Source organism: Penaeus chinensis, chromosome 23, assembly GCF_019202785.1.
Source record: "Penaeus chinensis breed Huanghai No. 1 chromosome 23, ASM1920278v2, whole genome shotgun sequence".
NCBI lineage: Eukaryota > Metazoa > Arthropoda > Malacostraca > Decapoda > Penaeidae > Penaeus > Penaeus chinensis.
Window position 1 is genome coordinate 16,680,510 of NC_061841.1, and position 8,936 is coordinate 16,689,445.

The window sequence follows — 8,936 nt, forward strand, 5'->3', positions numbered from 1 at the left end:
TGTTGGGTTTTGTTGTTTGTTTTGGTGTTGGGTTTGGGATTTTGTTTGTTTTTTGGGTTGTTTTTTTTGTTTGTGTTTGGTTTTTGTTTTGTTGGTTTGGGTTGTTGTTTTTTTTTTTTTTTGTTTTTTTTTTTTGTTTTGTTGTTGTTTTGGGGTTTGTTTGTTTTTTGGGTTGTGTTTATGTTTGTTTTTTTTGGTTGGGTTTGTTTGATTTTTTGTGTATGTGATGGAAGAGGGTTATGGGAGTTTTAAGGTTTATAGGATGGATGAGGTTTGGAGAATGTGAAGTGTTTGTGGTGTAAGGAAAAAAAGAGAAGGATAAGGAGGGAAGGGTAAAGGATTGTAAGGAGAGAAGAGATGAAGAGGGAAAGGGGAAAGAGAAGGGGAAAAGGAGGATGGGAAGAGGGAAAGGCGGAGAAGAGAAGGGAGAGAAGGAAGATGGAAAGAGGGAAAGGCGGAGAAGATAAGGAGAGAAAGATGGAAGAGGAAAGGAAAAGAAAGGAAAAGGAGGATGGGAAGAGGGAAAGGGGAGAAGAGAAGGAAGAGGAGGATGGGAAGAGGGAAAGGGGGAGAAGAGAAGGGGAAAAGGAGGATGGGAAGAGGGAAAGTGGCGAAAGAGAAGGGAAAAGGAGGATGGGAAGAGGAAAGGGGAGAAGAGAAGGGAGAGAAGGAGGATGGGAAGAGGGAAAGGGGGAGAAGAGAAGGGAGAGAAGGAGATTGTAAAGGAAAGGCGATAAGAGAAGGGGAGAGAATGAGAATGTGAAAGCGGGAAATGGCGGAGAGAGAAGGTGAGAAGGAGGATGGAAGAGGGAAAGGGGGAGCCTATCAGGTCAGCCACTGCGTCTGCCGCTGTGCCCTTTGGCGACGCGCCGTTTCTCTCATCTCGTCAGTGTTCCTCTTTAACCGTGTACCCGGCATCCGTTCTCCCTTCTGCAGGGCCTCTGTGCGGCCGGGGTCTCCGATCCTGCGCTCCTGCGTCCTTGGCCGCGTGTCCCCTTCGTTCTCCGCGCCTGTTCCCCGTCGTTCATTTCCTCGTGTCCCCGTTTGCTCCGCTCCTTTCTCTCGCCCGGCGTCATGTGCCTGCGGTCCCTGCGCGCCGCGCCTTTCCCCTTCGTCATTTCCTTGGCTTACCTTCGCTCCCCTCCGTGTCTCTTCCTGATTCATTTCCCTGCTCTGCCCTGCTTCTCCTCGCCTTTCCCCTTCTTCAGCCTCTTTCCCGTTTGCGCCTCTCCTTTCTCTCCTTATGCTTATTTCCTTCTTCCCTTCGTCTACCTCGCCTTTCTCCGCCTTCGTCCATGTCCTCTTATGCCCTTCTTCTCCTCTCCTTTCTCTCCTTCTTCATGTCCCTTCCCTTGTTCTCCTCTCCTTTCCCCATCTTCATTCTCCTCGTTCCCTGGTCTTTCCCTCCTCCTTTCTCGCCTATCTAAATTTCCGTCTTTCCCTTTTTCTCCGCGCCTGTCTCTCCTTCTTCATTCCCTTTCCCTTCTTCTCTCTCCGTTTCCCCTTTCTGTCCATGTTCCTCTGTTCCTGCTGGTGCCGCCTCGCTCCTTTTCTCTCCTTTCTTCAGTTCCCGTTCCCTTTTTCTCCTAACCTTTTCCCCTTCTGCATGTGCCTCGGCCCTTGTCCCCGATCCGGTTCCCCTGTCTTCATTCCGCTTTCCGTTTTCTCCGCTCCATTTCCCCCTTCTGCATTAGCCGTCTGTCCCTTGTCTCCTCGCCTTTTCCCCGTCTCATTTCCTCATGTCCCTTTTCTCCTCCCTTTCTCGCCTTCGGTCATGCCTCTTTCCCTTTTTCTGCCTCCCGTTGTGCCGCCTTCTATCCAGTGTCCTCGTCCCCTTGTTTCTCCTCTCCTTTCGCTCCATCTCAATTCCGTACTGTGCCCTTTTCTTCCCGCCTTTCTCGACTTCTTCATTCCGTCTTGGCCCTTTCTCCGCTCAGATTGTCTCTCCTGCTTCATTTCCGCTTGTTCCCTTTTCGCCTGCTCCTTTCTCCCTTCGTCATTTTGCCGCTTTCCCTGTTTCTCCGCTCCGGCTCTCCCTTCTCAGTTCCGCTTTCCCTTTTTCTCCTCTCATGTTCCCCTTCTTCATTTCCTCGGCCCGTTTCCCTCCCTTTCTCTCCTCTTTCAGTGCCTTCTTTCCCCTTTTCTCCTCTCCGATTCTCTCCTTACATCGATTTCCCTCTTCCCTTGTCTCCTCTCCTTGCCGCCTTCGTCACTATCCTCCTTCCCAGTATCCTGCCTCTCCGTTTCCCCACTCTTCATTTCCTCTTTCCCTGTGTTTGGCCCTCTCCTTTCTCTCCTTCTTCAGTTCCTCTTTCCCTTGTTGCTCCGCTCCTTTTCCCCGACCGTTCATGTTCCTCTTCCCTTCTTCTCCTCTCCCTGTTCCCCCCTCTTCATTGCCCGTGCCCCTTCGTGCGCCGCTCCTTTCTCTCCCTTCTTCATACCCTCTTTTCCCCTTTTTCTCCCCCTTTGCCACTTCGTGCAGGCATCCTGCCCGTTTGTCCTCCTCTCCTCTGCACTCCGCTCATTGCCGCTGTGCCCTTCTTACTCCTCTCCTTTCTCTCCTTCTTCAGTTCCTCGTCCCTTTCCGCCTCTCCCTTTTCCCCGTATTCATTTCCTCGTTCCGCTTTTTCTTCCTCTCCTTTCTCTCCCTCTTCATTATCCGCTTTCCCCTTTTTCTCCTCTCCGTTCTCTCCCGTCGTTCGTGTGGCCTCGTTCCCGTTTTTGCTCCTCTGCCGTCCCCTCTTCATTTCCCTGTCCCTTTTCCTCACTCTCCTGGTTTCTCTCCTAGCTGCATTGCCTCTTATCCCTTTGTTCCTCCGCTCCTGCCCCTTCTTTCATTGCCTCGTTCCCTTTTTCTACCTCTCCTTTCTCTCCTTCTCCATTCCGCTTTCCCCTTTCCGCTCTCCTTGCTACTCCTGTCATCAGTTCCCTCTTTCGCCGTTTTCTCCTCTCCTTTCTCTCCTTCTTCATTTCCAGCTTTCCCTTAGTCTCCTCTCCTGTTTCACCCTTCTTCATTTCCTCTTTCCCTTGATCTCCTCGCCTTTCTCTCCAGCTGTCAATTCATCTTTCCCTTTTCTCCTTTCCTTTCCTCCTTCATCATTGGCCGCTTTTCCCTTTTCGTCCTCGCCTGTGTTTCCCCTTCTTCATGTCCTCTTTCCCTAGTGCTCCGCTCCCTTTTCCCCCGTTCGCATTGCCTCTTTCCCGTTTTCGCCTCGCCTTGCTCTCCTTCCTTTGTCATTACCTCTTTCCCATTGTGGCTCCTCTTCCGTTGCTCTCCTTCTTCATTCCTTCTTTCCCTATTGTAACGCACCTTCTCTCTCCTTCGTCATGTCCCTTTTCCCTTGTTTCTCCTCACCCGGTCCTCCTTCTTCTGTGCCTCGGCCCTTTTCCTCCTCCCTTTCTCTCCTGGCTGCATGTTCGCTCTTTCCCTTGTTCTCCTCTCGGTTCTCGCCTTCGGCAGTTGCCGCTTGTCCCGTTTCTCCTCTCCTTTTTCCCCGTTCTTTCATTTCCCTTTGCCACTGTTCTCCTCTCCCTGGTCGCCCTTCTTCATGTAGTGCCTCTTTCCCTTTTCCTCCTCTCTGGCTATCCTTCTCATTTCATCTCCACCTGTTTTCTCCTCTCCTTTTCCCCTGCTTCAATTTCACTCGTGCCCTTTTGCGCCTCTCCTTGCCCCCTTCGTCATTCCGCTTTCCTTTTTCCCGGCTCCTTCGCCCCTTCGCATTTCCTCTGTTGCCCTGTTTTTCTCCTCGCCTTTCTCGTCCGATCTGCCAGTTTCCCTCTTTCCCGTAGTTCTCCTCTCCTTTTTCCCCTACTTCATTCCGACCTGTCCCCTTTTTCTCCTCTCCTTGTGCGCTCATTCATCATTGCTGCTTTCCCTTTTCTCCTGCTCATGGCCCCTTCTTCATTGCCTCTTCCCTGTCTTCTCTCTCCTTGTCTCTCCTGTTCTTTCATTTCCTACTTTCCCTTTCCTCCTCTCCTTTACGCTCCTTCTTCAATTCCTCTTTCCCTTTTTCTCCCTCCGTTTCCGCCCTTCTTCATTTCCTCTTGTCCCGTGTTTCTCCTCGCCTGTCCCCCTTCTTCGTGATTCCTCTGTTCCCTTTTCCTCCTCTCGCTTCATCCCTTCGTGCATTCCTCTTATCCCCGTTTCTCCGCTCCTTGCTCGCCTTCTTCATTTCCTCGTTCCCGTATGCGCCGCCCGTGTCCCCTGTCCGTTCCAGTCTTCCTCGTCCCTTTTTTCTTCCTCTCCTTCCCCGTCTTCAGTTCCCTCTTCCCTTTTTCTCCTCTCCTTCCTCCCCTTCTTCATTTCCTCTTTTCCCTTGTTTCTACCTCTCCTTGTCGTCTGCCTTCTTCACTTCCTTTTCCCTTCCACCCGTCTCCTGTGCTGCTCCTTTCTTCCATTACCCTTTCCCTTTTTCTCCTCCCGGTTTCCCCTTCTGTCATTTCCTCTTTCCCTTGTTCTCTCGCCTTTCTCTCCTTACTTCCATTTCCTCTGTTCCCTTTTTCTCCTCTCCTGTTCTCTCCTTCTTCATTTCCGTCTTTCCCTTATTTCTCCTCTTCCTTTCCTCCCTTCTTCAATTTCCTCTGTCCCTGTTGTCTCCCTCCGCTTGCCCCTTCTTTCATTTCCTCTTTCCCTATTTTCCCTCTGTCCTTTTCCCCTCTTGCATTTCCTCCTTTCGCCGTGTTTCTCCCTCGCCTGTCTCTCCTTCTTCATTCTCCTCTTTCCCTTTTTCTCCTCTCCTGTTCTCTCCTTCTTCATTTCCTTCGTTCCCTTTTTCTGCCTCTCCTATTTCCCCTTCTTCATTGCCCTCTTTCCCTTTTGCTCCTCTCCATTTTCCCTTCTCATTTCCTCTTCACTTTTCTCCCTCCTTTTCCCCTTCTTCATTTCCTCTTTACCTTTTTCTCCTCTCCTTTCTCTCCTTCTTCCATATTGCCCTCTTTCCCTGTTTTGCCCTGCCTCCTTTTCCCCTTCGTCATTTCCTCGTACCTTTGCCTCCTCGCCTTTCTCTCTCTTCTTAATTATCCTCTTGCCCTTTTTCTCCTCTCCGTGTCTCCGCCATCTTCATTCCTCTTTCCGCTTCTTCTCCCTCTCCGTTCTCCTTCGTCATTTCCTCTTTCTCCTTCTGCTCCTGCTCCTTTCTCCTCCTCTTCATTTCCTCTTGCCCGTTTTCTCCTCTCCTGGCTCTCCTTCGTCATTTCCTCTTGCCCTTTTCGCCACTCCTTGTCCACCTTCTTCATTTCCTCGTTCCCTTCTTCTCCTCTCCTTTCTCGCCTTCTTCGATTTCCTTACTGCCCTTTTCTCCACTCCAGTTTCCCCTTCGTGCCATTGCGCTCTTTCCCCTTCGTCTCCTCCCTTGTCCACGGTTATTCAGTCCCTTTCCCGTTTCTCAGCTCCTTGCGCTCCTCTTCATTTCCTACTGTCCCTTTTCTCCTCTCCTTGCCCTTCTTCATTTCCTCTTGTCCCTTGTTCTCCTCTTCCTTTTTCCCCGCTCTGCGATTTCCTCTTACCCCTTATATCTCCGCTCCATTCTCACCCTTCCTTCATTTCCTCTTTCCCTTTTTCTTCACCTCCTTTTCTCACCGTTTCATCATGCCTCTTCCCTTCGTCTCCTGCTCCTTTCTCCCTTCTTCTTTCCTCTTTCCCTTTTTCTCCCTGACCTTTTTCCCCTTCTGACTCAGTTCCATCTTTCCCTTCTTACTCCGCTCGGGCCATGTTTGCCACCGCTTGTGTTGAATTTCCGTCGGGTTGCCCTGGGTTCTCCTAGACTGCTACGACTGAGGCATTGACGCTTGTGTGCCGGAGTGATGTGGTGTATCCTCGTCCTGTGGGAACCCGCGTATGGGACTAGGGCGGGGGTAGGACTAACGTGTTTACACGTCGAAGGTTACAGAGGGAAAGGGGGATAAGAGAAATTTATCCGATTATTGCTTGCCTGTCTTAACGGTGGCTCCGCTGCCTTCGCGCCGTAGCATTTCCTAGGGCCTCGGTTTCGCCTCTCCTGTTCCCACTTCTTCATTGACCTGCCCGGTTTCTCCGAGCCTTTCCCCGTCTGCAGTTCCCTTTACCTTGTTGCTTCATCCTCATCCTTTCTCTCCGTCTTTCCATTGCCTCTGTCACTTTTTGCGCCGCGCCTGTTCCCCTGCTGTCATTTCCCTCGGTCCCCGTTTTCGCCTCTCCATTTCAACGTTTTCCGGTCGCCTTGTCGCCTTCTCTCGCCGTTCTCTCCTTCTCATTTCCTCTTGTCCTCTCTAGCTTCCCGTCTTCTGCCTCTTTACTGCATTTCTTCGCTCTTCTCCCATCGTCTTCGTTCTCTTTCCGGCCTTCGTCGTCTACCACTCCCATGCCACTTGTCCCCGTTCCTCTCCCTCTGTCCTCTTTTCGTTCCTCCTTAGCCCTCTCCTTCCTTCCCCCCATGTCCCGCTCCCCCTTAAGCTACTCCGACTCAGAATCATCCGTGTTGGCTGGATCTCGCCCACCCACCCCCCCAATACCCCACACTACTCAAACACGCCCCCCACCCCCACACCACCCCTCCACCACCAACAACCCACTGACTACCTTAAACTACACATAAGTAACACCACGCCAATATACAACAATAATCCAATATAAACCAGTCACATCCCCACAAACATTCCTTTAACCCCTCTATGATCTACTACGTCCCTCATTTTATCCCCCCCATTCTCCCTTCTCCAACATTTCATCCTATACTCTCCTGATACGTAACTACCTCTGACCCCCCCCCCCCTCCCCACTCTCTCATCTCACTTCACTTCTCTTCATCCCTTTAAAAAATATTCACAATTACAACATACAAACACGTCACACCCCTTTCTACACACCTATCACCTCACACCCCCTTTCTTATTATTTTATCCACCACCTACCGTTCTCTCTTCTTTCTTTCTGGTTTATTTCTCTTCTTTCTCTTCTTCCCCCTAATTCTCTCAATTTCATCTCCATCTTCTCCCTTCCCCTGCCTCTTTTCCCCTCGTTTTCCTTTTTCATTTCTTTCTCCTAATTTTTTTGTCTTCGGACTTATTCTATTCCCCTCTTTTTCGATTTATTTTAATACCCTTCAACGATACTTCCTCTCCCCTTCTGTGTTTTTTTTTTCTTTCAATCTATCTCTTGTTCCTTCAGTCTTTTTCATTCCTCTCCTTCCTTATATTTGTTTATGTTTTCTTTCTCTCTCTCATCCCTCATCTCGTTCCTCACTCTCTCTCTCGCACTCTCCTCATCAACTCTCATCTCACCATCGTCTCTCTCTCTCCTCGCTCTCTTCCTCGCACCTCTCTCCTCTCAACATCCTCTCATCTTCTCTCTCTCTCTCTCTCCTTCCTCTCGCTCTCTCTCTTTCTTCTCTCTCTCTCGTCTCTCATCTCTCGTTCCTCTCTACTTCTCTCGGGTCTCTCCTCCTCCTGCTATGTCGGTAGGGGATACGTTGCCCTCTGCGGAGGGTCTCGTATATATACGTTCGATCTTTATCTTCGATATATAATTATAATATAGTAATATATAGAGAGCGTGATTAGTTATGAGATAAAAAAGATTTAAATAAATGAGATGAGTAAGTGATGAGGGATGTTTACAAGTAATATGTGTAAATACGTTGAATGAGAAAAAATCTAATACATATACAATAGAATTTTATGATAAAATGAATAGATTTAACTATTTGTTAAAGTTTATAGTTGTGTATAAGTATAACTTTTGTAATTTAAAAAATTTAATTAAAAATTTATAAAAAAAAATAAAACACTAGTGTAATAAAAAATTTTACAAACTAGTAAAAATAGGTTTATAACTTTAATCAACCTTTTTAATTTCCCCTCACATCAACATATTCCTAAATCCTTTTAACCCATACCTCCACTATTCCTCCCTCTTTTCCCCCCCAACCCATCACTCTTCCTCCCGCCCTTTTCCCCCCCCCACCTCCCCTCTTCCTCCCCTCCAATGATATCCACCCACCCACCCACCCCACCCCGCCCCCCCGCCCACCCACCCACCAAAGCCCACCGCTCGCTCGCCTCAAACCGGGCCTTAACATAATTCACTGGTCTGGGAGAGTGAATGTCGCTTAGTTTTTTTCAATCGCGGCGTAATGGACAGCTGCTGTTCCCTTCAGAGCGACGCCTCCCCATCGTCGGAATATGTTTTCACGAGTCTATGGAATATGGTTCTAAATCATTCTTGAAGATGCAGGACCAACTGGAGAAATGACTTTTGCATATCTGGGGATTTTGTGAATTGTATAGAGAGGTAGTGGTGATGTAAATGTTGTTTTCTTTTCTTTTTTTTTTTTGAACGAGTGATGGGTAGTGGGATGAGAGAGAGAGAGAGAGAGAGAGAGAGAGAGAGAGAGAGAGAGAGAGAGAGAGAGAGAGAGAGAGAGAGAGAGAGAGAGAGAGAGAGAGAGAAAGAAAGAGAGTGAGCTAGACAAACAGAGATACACACACACACACACACACACACCAGACACACACACAACGATAAACCAACCAACCAACTAGTAAAAGAAAGAATAAAAACTAACCCCCAAAATATACAAAATAAAGTAAAAAAAAACAACAACAAAAAAACACGAAAACACAAGGAAAAGAAAGAAAGAAAAAAAAACGAAAAAACGTCTATCCCCAAAGAATAAATCCGGGCGGGCGTTCGCGGATTCACCCCCAGGCAGTTCGAAAAGACCCGCGAGAGTTATGGCTCCTCTTAGGCGAACGCGACGGATTCTAAGAGGACTTCGGGGTGGGAGGGGGGAGGGCGGAGGCGGAGGAGACTGTGGGGAGGAAGAGGAGGAGGAGGAGGAGGAGGAGGAGGAAGGAGGGGAAGGGATGGGAGGAGAGGAGAGGAGGAGGAGGAGAGGGAGGGGGGGAAGGGATGGGAGAGGAGGAGAGGAGGAGGAGAGGAAGGAGGGGAAGGGATTGGA